The sequence below is a fragment of the Amblyomma americanum genome, chromosome 9, assembly GCF_052857255.1.
Source record: "Amblyomma americanum isolate KBUSLIRL-KWMA chromosome 9, ASM5285725v1, whole genome shotgun sequence".
NCBI classification, from domain to species: domain Eukaryota; kingdom Metazoa; phylum Arthropoda; class Arachnida; order Ixodida; family Ixodidae; genus Amblyomma; species Amblyomma americanum.
Window position 1 is genome coordinate 54,060,843 of NC_135505.1, and position 18,902 is coordinate 54,079,744.

The following is an 18,902-nucleotide window of genomic DNA, read 5'->3' on the forward strand; positions in this document are numbered from 1 at the left end:
ATTAGCTGTTACAAACGCAAAGCCGTTATTTTATTAGGCGGCCTGTAGCTTTTCAACTAGCGGTGGCGAGCGTCTGCACAATCGCGTGATGCTTTACGCTCGCTTCATGTTCGACCTGTTTCTGAGAATTTGATGGCTCCAAGCCGAAGACAGAACACCAATACAAGCCAAGTCGTTAATTACGCTCACAACAAAGGTGCCCCGAATGGCACTGTTGTGACCGCTATAAAGAGCATTGAATGCATACAAGCGGCACCGCTTGGAACCTACTCACAAAACTGTTGTGCCCAGTTTCATGTATTGAATGACTGAAACGCACGTTGGGCACGTGGCTGCAATTAGCGGGCTGAAATGCTAGCCATGGAGTTGTGAATTTCGTGGAGGGGTCGAACTGATGTAGAGAAGTCAACAATAGCCACGGAGTAGGAAGTAAAGCATTCATTCATTTTTGTCCTAAAAATATTGTTCTCAACCTCGCGTCTTTTTCGTTCACATTTAACGCGATGTCTCCAGCTGTTCCCTATGCTTAATTTTGGCGTGCGACGCACAGCAGTTTATGAAATCATTGAGCTTCCGCTTTTTTATGGGATATTGCGTTGTGAAACGAAGTTTTACGCAAGGAAATGACCACCCATCGCAGTGCTTTGCGTCACCATACAATACAAATCGAGTGTGTGCGTGCTCTGTGTGAGGCCACAGGTATATTCGCGCTGTAACGACAGCACTTCGCTCGCTGTTTTCTTTTTTTTTTCACTGCCTAGAACGGCATGGTAGGACAGGATTCGACAGCGCCGACAAGGTTCGAGGAGCAAAAAGTGTTTAACGCTCAAGCACAACCAAGACCTGAGGGGCACAGCTTCTTGCAAGGGTCAACGCCACTTACTTCTGCCGTTAACCTCCTGGTAATGGCGGAGGTAAAAGCGAGCAAGCTCATACACCCGAATGCAGGCGTTGTTTCTGCCGCGGCAAACGCCTAATGGTGGAGGCGAAATGCAAAAAGCGCCCGCGTTCTGTGCGATGCAGTCGCGCTTTATATCCCTAGGCGGTCTAGAACATGTCTGGAAATTCCGTCTTTACTATTTACTTTTTCATTACCTCTATGTCCTCCTTGCCGCTGCGATCGCGTTTTCATAGAGGGGAAACGCAAATGGCACCCGTGCGCAGTGTGACCTTATTGGACTAATTCTTTTTTCATTCCGCCTTTCTCCTCTTCCCTCCCCGCACACTTAATATATCAACCCAGAAGGGACGCAGTTACCGCGCATTTACTTTCCAAATTTTTTTGGATGGGAAAACGTTTATTATCGGCTTGAGTTATAAATGGGTTTGTTGATCTTGTTAGGTGGCCGTCAGTGGAGACTGGCGGTGACCTCTTCGGCTCTCGTCACCACCTGTACTTGGGTTTCTAGGTCGGAGTTGAGCAACAAGGTCTCCCACGGCCCGGGAGCGCGATCCTCTTGAGCGATATTGGTGGGGTATCTCTCGGACAGTCCCAGAAGATGTTGTCTACGGTGGCTTTGAACATAATAATAATAATAATTGGTTTTGGGGGAAAGGAAATGGCGCAGTATCTGTCTCATATATCATTGGACACCTGAACCGCGCCGTAAGGGAAGGGACAAAAGGAGGGAGTGACAGAAGAAAGGAAGAATGAGGTGCCGTAGTGGAGGGCTCCAGAACTATTTCGACCGCCTGGGGATCTTTAACCTGCACTGACATCGCACAGCACACGGGTGCCTTGCCGTTTTTCCTCCATAAAAACGCAGCCGCCGCGGTCGGGTTCAAACCCGGGAACTCCGGATCAGTAGTCGAGCACCCTAACCACTGAGCCACCACGGCGGGTTGGCTTTGAACAGAAAATTTGTTTTCGAAAAATCATTTTTTAGGAGAGGAAAATGACGCAGTAACTGTCTCACATATCCCGGTGAATACACGATCCACGCCTTAAGAAAAGAGATAAAGAATGGACCATTTTTACTTCCTCTCTTCCCTCAGGAGTCTAAGAGCACCATTCAAAAATTCGCCAACTCGATATGCGCCTAGCCCGAGTTTTTACCCAACGGGGGACGGGAGATCTCTCGGAAAGGAACGCCCGCGCCGAGGGGCCTCTCTCGTACCCTGAGATTACAAACCTTTATCGCGAGCTAAGATATACGTATCCAACCCACCTCGACCTGGAGAGGACGCAAGCCACGACACACAAATGCCTACAAACAAAGGCGATTTTTCGCCCTTACCGATTATGTCTAATCATAAACGGTGAATATGACCCTGAGTGGCCGCACTGAAGTGACGAGACGCACGCCACCCAAGGCCATATATTATGTGAATGCGCCAGCAAACCCTCTCCGATGGCACTCTTGTCAGCTCCCTCGGCGGAGGAATGGGGCAAACTCTGGCCAGTTAAAAAAAAAATCCAGCTGGCCCTCATCACGTGAGCTCAAGAGGTCGCCCACGAGTGGAAGCTACCCGTGACTCGACCCCGTAGCAGCTGATCCTTTCCGCTTTGTGGCAATAAAGTAGAACCCACCACCCATCACGGTGCAGCTCCAGAGTCAGCAAAGGGTAAGAAGGGATATATTTTCGTTTTTTTTTTCAAGTAACCTTGCCTTTCCGCATTACTCATACTCGGCCATGTTTGTATATTTATAAGCATCTCCAAGGGCGCCTTTTCTCTTGCATCGAAGCGCACATATTCTATCGGGAATTATAAAACGACACAAGCGATTGGGAATTCCAATTACTACACTGCCTGTAATGCCCACTAACAGTGATGTGCGTATGGGCGAGTCCACTGCATCGCACCACATTATCATATAAATGTATAAGGTGACGTTCAATTTCTCTTGCCTTCAGTTAATGCTGGACAAGATAAAAAGGGACATGTTGTAACATGCACTTTTTGTGCATACATGTTGGACGACAAACAAAAGAAAGCGAATGTGCAAAGAGGACCTTTATTCTGGTTTTTCTTTGGACATCAGAAAATTTACAACCATCGCCATCTAAGTGGCATTCCTTTTTGAGCGCTACGAAATACAATAGTGGACGCCGTGGTAGAAAATCAGATATTATGCCATTTGGTCCCCATGGGCACTGTAACGATTCAGCAGCACTGCAGTTCTTGCGTACCTCATGCGATGTAATTCGATTTTCTCCACACAAACAGCCTGATAAATTTTGGAGCCATTTATACCAAAAGATAAAGCCGTAGATTAAATACTGCATGACGGTGCTATCATTCATGACAAGTAAGTCATCGCGAATCATTTTAATAAATATCTACAGAGTTTTTTCCATTCCAATCAGACACGCGCAAAGCGATGCCCTCCACCCACAAACCGACGATGAGTGTGACTTGGTGTGTTTGCCCGGTGTCCGTGTAATGAACCTGAACTTGAAAGGACGTTTGTCTGCAGGACCAGATAACATCCGCAATGTATTCCTGCACCGTTACGCTGAAATGTTGTCACAGTCCTTAGTCGTTATTTTCCGAGCGCCCATTTTGTCGACAAACCTTCCTTCTGACTGGCGAGCGGCTCGTATAGTGCCTGCGCTTAAAAATGGCAACTCCACCCTCAACAGTAATAAAGATTGGTGTTACAGACATCAGATTAAACTATGCCGAAAAAAATTATCCTGAGTATAACTAACAAAAAACACAGTCTATCTTACCAGTACCGCCTATCATCACGGTGCCTAACAGAAGTAAAGCAGTACAAGCGCCTTGGTGTAACAATAGCTAACACCTTAAGTAGGAATGCGCACATTTCTAACATTTGTGCATCATGCTTCCGTAAACTATGTTTTCTTAGATATAAATAAAACGAGCCCCTTCTGCAACTAAGCCTTTAGCTTATACATTATTCATTAGACCAAAATTATAATATGCTGGTACAGTGTGGGATTCTTTCACTAAAACTAATATCCATGCATTTGAAATGATTCAGCAGAAAGAAGTTTGTTTTATTTTTTCTAAATTCCGCTCCACCGATTCTTCTAGAACTTTCCGTTGAGGCGTTACAGATAAGAGTAGTAGTGATTAATCAAGATCAAATACAAAAGGAGAGATATTGACATAAATCATGAAGAAACGCAGATTTGAATGCTTCTGGTTCTGGGATGCAGGCGGGCAGGTGGTTCCAGTCTGAGCTTGTCTTGGGCAGGAAAGAATGAAAGTGCTGGTTAGTTCTGCAGCTTGGAACACTCACTTTGAATCGGTGGTCAATACGGGATGATACATAACTTGGAGAAGTGAAAAGACTTGCAATATATTTTGTGAAATGTTAAAAGTCTAGAAAGTTGACGCCGCAGTGAAAGGTCTTGAAGGCCTAGAGTTCGCTTCATGAGTGTGACGCTAGACGCACGAGAGTAGTTAGACAAGTTAAAACTGGCTGAACGATTCTGAACCGATTCTAAGGCATTAATAAGTGATTTGATGTTAGGGTCCCATACAGGATTGGCATATTGTAGTTTTAGATCGGACGACTGTTTTGTACAGAAGTAGTTTTAAACTAACCGGAGCAAGTGGGAAGTTACGGCGAAGGAAACCAAGCATGCGATTAGCATTGTTAGTTATGTGCTCGATATGCGTTTTTAATGAAAGGTCAATGGTAATGTATACGCCAAGATACTTATATGCAGAAACAAAAGATAATGGGGAGCCATTTAGAGTATATGAATGCCGGTTAGTTTTGGAAGGTATTCATGTTACATTCATTGCTTTACATTTAGATGCATTAAGCTTCATTAGCCAAGTGTCACACCAATCAGAAATGTTATTAATGTCATACTGAAGAACTAAGGTATCAGGTGGGTTGGAAATTTCTCTGTAAATACGCATTCGTCAGCGATCAGCCGGATAGATGATGTAATGAGATCAGGAAGATCATTATTATAGATTAGGAAAAGGAGAGAAAAGTGGCATACAGACACTGGAAACTCGAAGAAAGCTTTTGTGACGAAATTTTTCTCTTTTTGTTGAAAATTAACAAGTTATCAATGAGCCCGGACCCCTACCTAAAACCACTAGTGACGCGATTAACGTGACATCGTCACGCCCAGTTCTCAACACCTTAACGTGCCATAACAAACAATTCTTATATTCCCGAACAATAAGTGAGTTAAACTAGCTTTCCTTCGGTGGACTAATGAGCACTGAGAGCATTGCCAGTTTTTATAAAGACTTTTGAATGTTGTATGTCCAGTACTGGCGAAAATAAAATTATGTTCGAGTTACCGATTTTTTGTTTGAATCATACATTTGTTGTCTTTGGTGTTTTATCTCTTAAATTGTGTGCTGAATGTTATCATGCCTTGTATCTCGTTGTATTTCTCTCCTGCCTGGGCCCAAAAGGCAGGCAGTGTTGAATAAATAAAATAAAATGAAAATAAACAAAAAATTACGCTCTGGGAAAGACAACGCTTTAACACTAATGTCGTCTTCCAACGACTAGTAGTAGTAAGTAGTTTTATTAATAAATATAAGTTAGAAAGGAAAAGGTTTTTGCTAGCCCCGGTATCTTCCATCGATGCTAAAGCACCTGAGCTGGGGCGCGGAAGTAAAGGTTAGCAGGCAGAACGGAGAAATGAAATGAAATAGATGAGCGGAAAGGAACAAAGGATAGGCGGAGAGGTGATGTATACAAAAACTATTTACACACTACGAAATTGCTATTTGTCCTAACAACTAAAATATGCTAAAAAAAGGTGATTAAATAGAATTCAGCTCAGTTCAGAGCTTCTTGCTAACAAGACTGGCACTTTCAGGCATGCCGTTTTGTTATCAGATTTGGTGATTTCACTGAAAAATACTGCATATTGCACGCCTAATGTATAAAGACGATATGAATGCATACGAATGACAAGTGTGAGCATGGCGCCAAGAAGGCCCGCAACGCACTCTCTGTGCTCTACGCATAAAGCGCAACGAAGGGATATCTGGGAGGCACACAATGCCATCCTATACTGAGAAATGGAGTATTGTACAGTCCTTGAACCAACCCCTAGGCCGGATTTTCTTGAGAAAAACTTGTGGCGCGAGCTGCGATGCCAGTGTCAGCACAGAATTTGCTGTGCTGTGCTTTTCAAAGTTGTAAGCACGAGCAAACCAATTTGTGACTATTTTTGCGTGTGAATTGTAATCTGTTTGATAACTGTGCTAAATTTTAACTTTGTTTTTTGGGTCAACTGGTACTTTACTGTGGTACTCTATAAGCTGCTGCCTTGTACGGACCTCAGGCACTCTCAAGCTCTTTTCTTAACAGCTTCTTCGCCTGGGGACTCCCAATGATTTCTTGTAAATAAATGAAGAAATGAATGAACATCAACGCCTTCCAAAAGCGTTTCTGATTATCAACCTGAAACAGAAGAAGTTTCACTAACGGTATGTAGAATGCTCAAAGGGCTTCCAGATACACTAGCAAGTATAGCGCGGATCCTTGTTTCACGGATATGCTGGTAAGCACAAGTTGTAATTAGAGAAACTCTATAATCAAGCGTGCCGAAAAAAGTAACCTTCATTCAATTAAGCAAAAAAGACCAATCATTTCTGCGTACTCCTGAAGGTGAATAGAGAATTAATAGTTGACATGATCCAAGGCCATTGTGTGGTCTACCTGTAGGAGAGGAAGCTTATCGCGAGAGCGGTAGAAAGATTTGAGTATCGTACGAACAAGGCATATGTAGATGTATATTATCTTTTATAAAGAGACCCATCAACCTTCTCATGTACACAAGGAAATTACCCATGCGAATATAAATGCAATAAATTTTTCGCTTAATATGACCTTCAAAACAACAACAAAACAGCGAATAAGCCAATTAGCATTAAATAAAAAAATATGCGGCTTGGGCCACATGCGTCCATATGTAAACTTACACAAGCCGTTGACACTCCTTTTTCGCGCTCTGAAATTCTGGAAAAACAACTTCTTGCCAGCGCAAAGCCCATGTGTACTCTAATAACTGCAATAATTGACATGAAGGTTACAAAACCATTCACTTTGGGCAATTCGCGCCGCGCTTGCCAGAGTAAGCTTTGTGAATTTGGCGTGCTTTGGGCATACGGTCTGCGTGAACGTCGCGACGAGCCACTGCGTCTGCACAAGACTTGAGCCTCGTTGCTGGTTATGAAAGCTAGGGATAAGAGAACGGACCATGACCTGTCGAAATATCGGCGAGGTGAAAAAAGGCGCACTAGCATTTTTAGCTTGCAGCTTATCGTACAATATGTGTGTTTTTTTTTATTCCCCGAGAAATCCTGGAAAGCGAAAACGTCATGGGTATGATGGGTTCGTTGATTGTTGTCTTAGCAATGAATCGCTTTTAAGGGTGTATAAAGTGGCCACCAGTCGCGCAGATTTGCAGGCCATCTCGTTGGTACTTGTATATTGTCACGCGTGAATGCGGTGATCACTGAACACAGGAACGGAGGATCCAACGAACGTCTGCACCACAGCTCAAGATCGCTGACTCCTCCGCTTCCTCTTCTTCGAGACGGCGCGTGCTTCAGGTCAGCGCTAAGCGAAAATGCGGAATGCACTGTGTCACTGTCCCCCGGAAAAAAAAGACCATCGTCCCGACGCGTAGCCAGTGTGTTGAAAAAAAAAAGTTCACCAAGGGAACTTCACGTGCTGCGCGGCCGTATGTCCAGCTCTAGCGCTACCGCTCGTAGTAAGGCTTGAGGCGGACAACGTGTACAACCTCAGGGTGCTGGGAGTGCCGAGTCTTCTGAAAGTCGTCAGGAACGACCTCATAGTTCAGGTCTCCAAGTGGCCTGATGATTTTGTAAGGTCCAAAATACCGGCAGAGGAGCTTTTCGCTAAGTCCGCGTTGGCGAATGGGAAACCAGACCCACACACAGTCTCCTGATGAGTACCGAGCATCACGGCGTCGGAGGTTATAGTGTTGGGCATCTCGGCATTGTTGGTTGAGAATCCTCACCCTGGCCAGCTAACGAGCCTCTTCAGCGAGGGGCAGGAAGGTGTGAAGATCCGCATTCGGGTCGATGTCGTCCACATGCGGTAACATGGCGTCTAGCATCGTGGTCACGTCGCGGCCGTAAACGAGACGGAACGGTGGCATGTTTGTCGTTTCCTGAACGGCCGTATTGTATGCAAAGGTGACATATGGGAGCACTTCGTCCCAAGTTTTGTGCTGAACGTCGACATACATGGGGAGCATGTCACCTAGCGTTTTGTTTAAGCGTTCCGTTAAACCGTTCGTCTGAGGGTGGTAGGATGTCGTCCTTCGGTGGTCTGTATGACAGTGGAGTAAAATCTGCTGTAGGAGGTCAGACATGAAAGCGGTACCCCTGTCGGTGATTAGAGTCTCCGGGGCACTGTGACGCAAAACGATCTGATGGATGAAAAATTTTGCTACGTCAAGGGCTGTGGCACTTGGCAGAGCTGATGTTTCTGCGTATCGGGTCAGATAGTCAGTTGCCGCGATGACCCACTTGTTTCCCGAATGAGAAAGAGGGAGTGGGCCCAGCATGTCCATCCCGATCTGCTGGAAAGGGCGCGATGGTGGTGCTATAGGCTTCAAGAATCCAGCAGGTTTTGTTGAGGGCACTTTGCGACGCTGACAGCCTCGGCACGTTCTGACGTAGTGTGCAACGTCCGACTGAAGGCGGGGCCAGTAATACTTCTCTTTGATTCGTGCAAGCGTGCGGGCTACACCCAAATGTCCAGAAGTCGGTTCATCGTGTGAAGCTTGAAGGATTTCGTCCCTTAGGCTCGTCGGTATAACAATAAGGTATTGCTGATTGTTTGCGGCGAATATTTTCTTTACGAGGACACCATGGCGAACGCAGAGAGACGCTACCGAGCGCTTGAAAGCCTTCGGGACAGTCGGGCGGGTCCCGTTAAGAAACTCAATGAGGTCCTGAAGTTCTGGGTCGGCGTATTGTTTGTCAGCAAGGCTCGTTGCACTGATGGCATTTAAGGTGATGTCGTCGTCGTAGTTTCCGTCCTCCGTTGGGGATTAAACGGGGGCACGCGAGAGGCAATCGGCATCCGAGTGTTTCCGGTCGGACTTGTACGCCACTGTCATGTCGTATTCTTGGAGGTGCAGACTTCATCTGACAAGGCGGGCTGATGGATCTTTGAGGGTCGCAAGCCAACACAAGGCATGATGGTCCGTAACTACAGTAGAAAGTTTTCCATAAAGGTATGGTCAAAATTTTGACTTCGCCCACACGATCGCTAGACACTCTTTCTCAGTTGCTGAGTAGTTAGCTTCAGCGCGAGACAAAGAGCGGCTGGCGTAAGCGATGACTCGCTCTCGACTGCTGTGGATTTGAACCAGAACTGCACCCAGGCCTACATTGCTTGCGTCAGTATGAAGCTCCGTATCTGCGTTTTCGTCGAAGTGAGCCAGAACTCGAGGTCCTTGCAGGTGGCGTTGAAGAGTTTCAAATGCTTGTGCTTGAGGGGCATCCCACGTGAAAGGCGTGTCTGTCCTTGTCTAACCCCTCAGGGGCTCGGCGATTTGAGCGAAATCTTTCACAAAGCGACGGTAGTAGGCACATAATCCTAGAAAGCGGCGGACTTCCTTTTGGTCCTGTGGTGGAGGGAAATTTGCAATAGCTTTGGTTTTGTCCGGGTCCGGCCGAACTCCCTCGCAACTGACGACGTGACCCAATAACTTTAGCTCAGTGTAAGCAAAGCGGCATTTCTGATTTTTTAACGTTAGCCCAGAAGACTTTATGGCTTGCAGCACAACTTCAAAATGCCGAAGGTGCTCCTCAAACGTTGGGGCGAACACAACAACGTCATCAAGGTAGACGAGGCATGTCTGCCACTTCAGGTCTGCCGGAACTGTGTCCATCAGCCGTTGGATCGTCGCGGGTGCAGAGCACAAACCAAATGGCATTGCCTTAAACTCATAGAGCCCGTCCGGAGTAATAAATGCGGTTTTTACTCGGTCCCGTTCATCTACCTTGATTTGCCGATATCCTGATTTGAGGTCCTTGGATGAGAAATATTTTGCATAGCAGAGGCGATCGAGAGCATCGTCGATTCGAGGAAGGGGATAAACATCTTTTTAGTTACTTTGTTTAGGCGACGGTAGTCCACACAGAACCGCAGTGTACCATTTTTTCTCTTCACGAGGACGACAGGTGCCGCCCAGGGACTACAAGAGGGCTGAATGACGTCGTCTCGAAGCATCTCCTTAACTTGACGGCTGATTGCGGCGCGTTCCGTGGAAGACACGCGGTAAGGTGACTGTCTGAGAGGGTGCACGGCGTCATCTGTAATTATCCGATGCTTGGCCAAGTGTGTTCTGCCGACGCGGGAAGAAGTCGAGAAGGTATCGCCGTAGCGCTGGAGGAGATTTTCTACTTGGCCTCTCTGCTGCGGCGAAAGTTCGGGGTTAATGTCGTACTGGAAGTAGGGAACACCGGTGTGAACTTTGTTGACGACACCATGGCAAGACTGGGCACTCGTCGAATGTCGGCGATACCATGAAGGTGGGCCACAGTAGTCCCAAGGCTAAGATGTTGGTGCTCACTGCCAAAATTCAAAAGCAGGACTTCGGTTTCTCCGTTTTCGAGGTAAACGACCCCTCTGGCGACAGCAAAGCAGCGGTCGAAAAGCATAATTGGTTTGCTTTCGACGACACCTTCAAACTTCCGCAGCGTCTTCGCGCCGACAGAGACCACAACGCTCGAAGGGGGTAGAATGGTGACATCATCAAGGATGGAAAGAGCCGCGGGACGTTCGAAAGCACTGTGGATTGCGTTCTCGGTGGAAAACGTCACTGACTTCAATTTAAGGTCAATGACCGGGCCATTTTCTGTCAAAAAATTCATTCCGAGGATTACGTCCCGAGAACACTGGTCGAGTACGACGAAGGTGGCCAGGTACGTGTCCTTTTCGATGGTTAATCGTGATGTGCACGTGCCAGCTGGGGTGATCAAATGACCCCCGGCAGTACGAAGCTGTGGTGCCCGTCCAAGGTGTGGTCACCTTTTTCATAGTCGCGGCAAAAGGTCCACTGATTACCGAGTAGTCGGCGCCGGTGTCCACATGTGCGGTGACGTCGGTACCGTCGATTTAAATGTTCAGATCAGCAGTTGTAGTCGTAGGTGTACGGGAACGTCGCGGAGTCCACTCACGGCTGCGGTGCGGCACCAGGCGGTTTCGTTGTGGCGAAGAATTGATGCGGCGAAGCGTGTTATCGGTGTGGTGATCGTCGGTGCGTCGTATAAACGGTCGGCCATGTTTGTGCAGCAGTGGAGGATCTTGGACATGTCGCAGGTGAGCAACCGTGCCCCCAAAGGTTGCCGCTTCTAGTTTTCCCGGCGGGGTCTAGGAGACCTTCCACGCGAAATGTCTGCGGAAAAATGTCGCGGAGACGAGAAACGACGTGGAGACGGCGACCGGGCATAGCAGTGTGGTGCTTCGGGTGTCGCGTCCAGGTAATCGCTTATTTCTGGAGGCCATTGAGCGCGCTGCGGTCGGGGCGCATCGACAGGATATCCCTGCAGGCCCATACGTCGGTAACGACAGTTGCGGTAGACATGACCGGGCCCGCCGCAGTGATAGCACAGAGGGCGATAATCGGCGGTATGCCAGACGTCGCTCTTCCGCGGGAGAACCTGAGAAGGGTGAGGTGGGTGTGGTTGGTGGTGAATGTGGCCAGGTGTATCCGGGCGACTTGGAGGCGGCGGTGGACGGCGAACGGCTGCGGCGTATGTCATCATCTGGGGTGTTGTATTCGGGTGAAGAGGGGCTGGCGGCGTGAGCGCCTGTTGGACCTCTTCACGAATAATGTCCGAAATGGAAGAAACTTGCGGCGACTCCGGGGCTGTAAAGAGCTTTTGAAGCTCTTCGCGTACGACGGTCCGGATGGTTTCCCGAAGGATGTCGTGGCTAGAAGCATCGACACCGCTGGTAGACATCAGCGACGGCGGACGCTCGTACTGTCTGGATCTCATGCAGAGCATCTTTTCCATCGTAGTGGCTTCGGAAACAAATTCGGCGACCGTTTTGGGCGGGCTTCGAGCTAACCCAGATAAGATCTGCTCCTTGATGCCCCTCAGAAGAAAACGCAGCTTCTTCTCTTCGGACATGTTGGGATCAGCCCGGCGCAAGAGCTTCGCCATGTCCTCGGAGTAAACGAGGACGGTCTCGTTTGGTAGTTGGACGCGTGTCTGGAGGAGCCGCTCGGAACGTTCTTTCCTGAGGACGGTGGTAAAAGCCTGCAAAAACTGAGTCTTGAAGGAGCCCCATGTCGTTATTGTGGCTTCTGGGTTCTATAACCAAATACGAGCTGCACCCTCCAGTAAAAAAAAACACGTGCTGCAGCTTCGAGTCGTCAGCCTACCTGTTGTATTGGGCTATGCGCTCGAACTTCTCGAGCCAGTCATCCGGGTCCTCACCTGGGAAACCTTGAAAGGTGGGTGGTTCGCGTGGCTGCTGCAGCACGACAGACGGCAAAGGGAGGGCATCCGGCACGCTGACGGAGGTGTTTGTGGGCACTGATGGTCGCGCTGAGGTCAGTTTCCTGGCGGTCGGACGAGACTGCAGAGACCCGAACTCTGGTTGCAGTCCTTGCAGCCGCCGGCTACTCTGATGGGTGGGCGTAACTTCGACTCTCAAGGTGTCAAGCGGGCTGGAGTCCCGGCTTCTTGGAGGGGTCCTGAGCATGGGGTGCAAAACCCCGCACCTCCACCAAAATGCCACGAGTGAATGCGGTGATCACTGAACACAGGAACGCAGGATCCGACGAACGTCTGCACCACAGCTCAAGATCGCTGACTCCTCCGCTTCCTCTTTTTCGAGACGGCGCGTGCTTGAGGTCAGCGCTAAGCGAAAATGCGGAATGCACTGTGTCAATATATTTCATTTCGGAAGGGTGCGCTGTTGACAGAGTATTTTGGTTCTGCATCTACACAGGCGGTAACCTTGCGGTCTTCATTGCCACATACAGTATTTAGCGTTCCTGTGCTGGAATCAGGACGGGTTATTCGATTCGGGTCACGGCTTCGTCGAATATAGGAATGGTGGCACGGGTGTGTCGTCATGGCTTCACTGTGTGGCGTTGTTACCTTGGAGTAGCGGCGCATCCCGTTGGGGCTCATCGTCTTGTGCTAGATCACCGTAGCAGGTACGACGTTTTTTAGCACTGTTTTTGGCAGAGAATATTTGTTTCGCTTTAAAGTGACCTCTCCTTCAGATGTTCTCTGATACAGGTTGATGTATTCTGCTGTAGTGGCAGCGGCGTAATTATGCGGACTCAGCGATGAGTACAACGCTGACGTCAATGAGCGCTTGGCCGCGCATTCGGCATGCTTCTTCACTTTGTCGATACAGGGGTCGCGCTTGCGGTGCGTCGTAGAAAATAACACGAAGAACCATTTGTATGTATGATCAACGATAGTGTACGTGGGATTAATGGTAGACAGATGCCACGAACAGTCTCCACAGCAGAAAACAAAGGGACCATTGGTTGAGAAGGAAGCCCCTGTTCCCTTTGCAACACTCAAGTATTGGTTTGCTTGAATACAGTCTAAGAGAGAATGTTGGTGATGCTGAGTTCTCCGTATGTCACATGTTCTAGAGTTGGTTTAACCATGGCGTGATAGGTTGGCGGCTACGATCGCGACTTTATGTGTTTAAGTTCTTGCCATGAGCAGAGTTGCGTTTCTGCACAGCTGATCTGTGCAGGTTATACCTTAAATACTTTTGTTTTTCTGAAGTTCTTTTCTTCCAATCCGCCATCATCTACCGTTATGACCATTTTGGCTTGCGATAAACTACTAGACTTCTCTCGAGCAAATTTAACAATGTGCTACGCCTCTGCAATTTGAAAGAAATTGGGTAGGCGCGACACCTGCTATAAATCTTGAGGTATGTTTAAGAGCCTTTTCTTTGGATAGTGTTATACTTAGGTCAATTGCATTCTGTTTGTCATCCTCCATTCTGATGCGTTATAAGGGAAGTAGCAATACGTTTTACAGAAGTTACCGAAAAACTCAAGAATGTATAGAATTTAAATCGCGTATGGTAAACTAACAGTTCAACGATTACTGCAAGCGCAGGAATAAATCGGAACCACTGAAAGAAAAAACAACAAATAAGAATGTGTCATAAAGCGAAACCAAACGCATTAAAGGTCATCCCTATGCCAGCCATCCATATAAGCAATCTGCTTCGGTAGTCTGTAAAGAGAGGGTGCGCTGATACAACTGCGCCATTGAAAACTCATTCCATAGGGCTGCTTTTTTTACCGTGTAAGATGCTCCGGATACGCCCTCAAGATCATGCGATCGTGAAGCTCTCTTGTGTACTTGCCCTCTTGGCATTCTTGGTAGCGAGGAATGAGTTTCCTATTAGGCACTGACGACCTCAGCGGCGCACCATGCCACCTGACACCATCTTTAAATCATCGGCTGGTTTGACCATTGTACGAAGGTCCTCACGGGACAAAAAATGCATGCACGGCGCCCTCCTAGTAGTAACAACATGCGTGTCAAGTTTTTTGCAGGTAGCCTCTCTTCTGATCAAACCCTGAGACATTGATTTATTGCAATGTGATGTAAGACGAAATTTTTAAACTTTTGGCTACGCCCCTCTTTACACTGAATAAACCACTGTCAAAATGTGATCTGCCGCATAGATGTACGCCAATGGAGTTCATAAGTTCTCATTCTTTGTTTTAAAATTTGAAAAAGTTATGCAGTCTATATTTTTGTTTTTTTAAAGAAACTAACGTACCCATCAGTAGCGACCCACAGAAATATGAATACATGGCCATTCTAGACTTTCTTGTTTACACAAATGCAGCGTCCGTCAGCATAAGTGAGTTCGCGAACACACGCACTGCAAAGATACCATATTGCGAATCAGCCAACGCGAAGAGTTGAGAGTAAAAGCCGCTAACGTTTATCTGAGTACGAAGAGAGTATAGAGAGGCCGCCGCCAATTCAGGTGTAGTATGTTATAGAGTTTCCACTGATTAAATATTTTCTGCGACATTTGTTTCGAGATAGTTATGAAGCGCAGAGCACATTAGTTGCATATAGATAACTTAGGGGACTACTGCTGTTTTTAGCAGCCAAGAGCAGGAACGTGCATTCCTTAAAAAACGAAGAGCGCAGAATATCACTGACAACACAGCACGCACTACAGCCATCAAATTTCACCTTGAGTTCCTGATTAATTGCTTCAGTAGTGTTGAATTTTAGACAAATAGATACCTTTTTGTTTATGCTCATTACGTGGCATCGTAACGCAGTGATTTTTATTATTTTGTTATGCCTCTATGTTACTTGGTAGCTCTGAGAGGCGCCCTGTACTTTACATGTTCTGCAACCGACGATTGCCGTCCCGCCATAACCTGTTCGTTTTTGAGACATCTAATGCTTTACATACTGGCTGTCAACCGTAACCCTCTTGTAGTCAAGCTTTCCGTCTCTACCTTACAAGGTACGTTTATTTTCAAGATAGTGTTACTATTGTTTAATTGTTCGATAGCATTGCACTAGAAATTGCGATTCCATACATGACTAAGGACGTCATTCCGTTTACTGAAAACTGCAGCATACCTGCGTATGCGTCGTTTGGTAAAATATAGAAAATTCAGTTTTCCTGTTGTTGAACATTTCGTCCGCGGGGCAGGTTTTGCACATACAAACTGTACCGTGTCGGAAAAACAAGTCATTTATTTCCTGTTTGATAATTTATCTTTATATATCTATTTTCTACTGGGCCAGTTTGGGGGTTTCATATAGGTGTGGTAACAACACAAAATGGAAGCAGAGAACACAATACAATAAGCGTCTTCAACCTAATCGACGAAGAAACGCATATCTGGAGGCTCCATGTTCAGGTATGGAGAAAACACAGTGTGGGAAGTGGTTCAGGTCTGAGCTTGTCTTGGGAGGAAAGAATGAAAATACTGACCAGTTTCGCAAATTCGAGTGCTTACGTTGAATACATGATCGATGCTGGATTATACCTATGTAATAAGAAACGCCTTGCAAAGCACAACGCCGCGAACAACCAGCAGTGCAGTCCAGTCACAGACCAGAGGCAGCGGTCAGTCCAGAGCACGCACAAGGGACCGGGCGTTCGGCGCTCAAGCTTAAGAGCGTTCGGCGCTCAAGCTTCAGAGCGTTCGGCGCTTCTCGCCGTCTTCTGCGTTAAGCGCCAGCCTCTGAACATTCCAAAGCCGAAGGCCAGTTTTACAATTCCCTCCAGCCGACAGGGCGCCACATGGCGGCCCAGGGCGATGTGACGACGGCGGGGTCGTAGTATGGTTTGAGGCGGGTCGTGTGGATAATGGCGCAGCCTCGGCGACGATGATCAGGGTATGGCGTAAGGGGTTCGATGAAGTATTTGACGGGATATGTCTGCTGAAGAATACGGTAGGGTCCCTGGTACTTGCTACAAGTTTGGTGGAAAGGCCGGGACCTGAGGAGGGTACCCAGACCCGTACCAAATAGTCAGAAAGGTTGGTGGGAGGACATCCAGGGCGATCATGGCCGCTTTCCTGCTGCTGCTGGGTGTGAAAGTGAAGAAGCGGGCAAGCTGTCGGCATTCTTCGGCATAAGTTGCGGATTGAGAAAGAGTTGTAAAGTCGGAAGCTTCAGGGTGGTAAGCTAGAATGGTGTTCATTGTGCAAGAAGGCTTACGGCCGTACAGAAGAAAGTACGGAGAGAATCTGGTGGTGGCTTGAGCAGCGGAGTTATAAGCGTATGTGACAACTGGGAGAACATGGTCCCAGTTACAATGGTCGGAAGAAACATACATGGCCAGCATGTCCCCGAGGGTACAGTTAAAACGCTCAACCATGCCATTTGTCTGAAGACGGTAGGCGGAGCTGGTGTGGTGAACGACGTTGAATTCCAGAAGGAGAGCTTCTACAACTTCTGAGAGGAAGGCCGGACCTCTATCACTGAGCAGCTGTTTGGGCGCACCATGGAGAAGAATGATGCGATGGAGATTGAAGGATGCAATGTCGAGGGCTGTAGCGGATGGTAAAGGCGACGTTTCACCGTAGCGTGTAAGGTGGTCGATGGCAATGATGATCCAGCGGTTCCCGGTGGATATGCTGGGAAGAGGGCCGTAGAGGTCAATGCCAACACGCTCGAAGGGCAGCGCTGGGCAAGGCAGCGGCTTCATAGGAGCGGCGGGTCGGGCAGGTGGATGTTTGCGTCACTGGCATGCGGTGCAGGACTGAACGAAATGGCGGACATAACGGGCCATCCCACGCCAGTAGAACCGCGTTCGTAGACGGGTGAATGTATTCAAGAATCCGGCAGGGGCACACTGGGGATCATCGTGGTAGGAAGAGCAGACGAAGGAGCGCAGATGTGTCGGAATGACGAGAAGCCCCTTGCGACCATCCGGGAGATAGTTGCGGCGGTAAAGAAGCTCGTCTCGGATGCCGAAATGGTGGGACTGACGACGGACAGCACGGGAAGGAAGTCGAGACGATTGGCCAGGTAAGAGATCTAAGAGGCAAGTGATCCACGGGTTTTTGCGTTGCTCGGAAGCCATATCAGCGGACTCAAACGTCAAAGAAGGCACGTCGGGTATACAAGGCACTGCCTAAGATGGTACAGGGGAACGTGAGAGGGCATCAGCATCGGCATTTTTGCGGCCGGAACGATAGATAACGCGAATGTCGTACTCTTTGAGTCGAAGAGCACAGCGCGCCAGTTTGACCAGAGGGATCTTTCAAAGAGGACAACTAGCACAGGGCGTGGTGATCGGTGACAACGTGAAAAGGGCGCCCGTGCACGCAGGGGCGAAATTTGACGATCGCCCAAAGGATGGCTAAACACTCCTTCTCGGTGACAGAATAGTTGCCTTCAGCTTTTGTGAGTGCCCGGCTAGCGTAGGCGACAACGTATTCGTCAAAGCCTTGCTTGCGCTGAGCGAGTGCTTTACCGAGGCCGACGCCGCTGGCATCAGTGTGGAGTTCCGTCGGAAAACGACGGTGGAAGTGGCGCAGAATTGGTGCAGTGATCAAGAGGCTACGGAGTGTGGTAAACGCTTCATCACAGGCTGGTGACTAAGCCGAAAGGTCATGGCTGGAAAGGAGCTTCGTCAGGGGGGTCAATGTTAGTGTCGAAATTGCGGACAAAGCAGCGGAAGTAGGAGCAGAGGCTGATGAAGCTGCGGAGGTCTTTCACAGAAGTGGGCTTCGAAAAATCGGCCACAGCTCGCAACTTGGCCGGGTCCGAGATAACGCCATCCTTAGACGCGACATGTCTGAGAATAGTGAGCTGCCGAGCTCCGAAGCTGCAGTTTTTCAAATTGAGTTTGAGGCTAGCGTCGGCCAGACAGCGAGGAACAGTGTCAAGGCGCTGGAGGTGAGACGAAAAGTCCGGGCAAAAAAATCACAATGTCGTCTAGATAACAAAGGCATGCCTGCCATTTGAACCCTCGGAGTATGAGGTCCATCATGCGCTCAAATGTGGCGGGTGAATTGCAGAGGCCGAAGGGCATGAAATGAAATTCATAGTGCCCGTCGGGTGGGACGAATGCACTCTATGAGCGATCGACCTCCGCCATCGGCACCGGCCAGTAAGAGGAACGCAAGTCCAATGAAGAAAAGAACTCAGAGCCCTGCAAACAGTCGAGGGCATCGTCGATACGGGGGAGAGGGTAAACGTCCTTTCCTGAAATTTTGTTCAGACGACGGTAGTCTACGCAGAACCGGATGCAACCGTCTTCTTTCTTTACCAGAACCACTGGCAATGCCCACGGGCTGTGCGACGGCTGTATCACGTGTCGATGGAGCATGTCGGTCACCTGCACGTCAATGATGCGGCGCTCAGCGGCCGACACGCGGTACGGACGTTGGCGCAATGGGGCATGAGTTCCAGTGTCAATACAGTGAGTAACGGTGGTGGTGCGGCACAAGGAAGGTTGCTGGCAGTC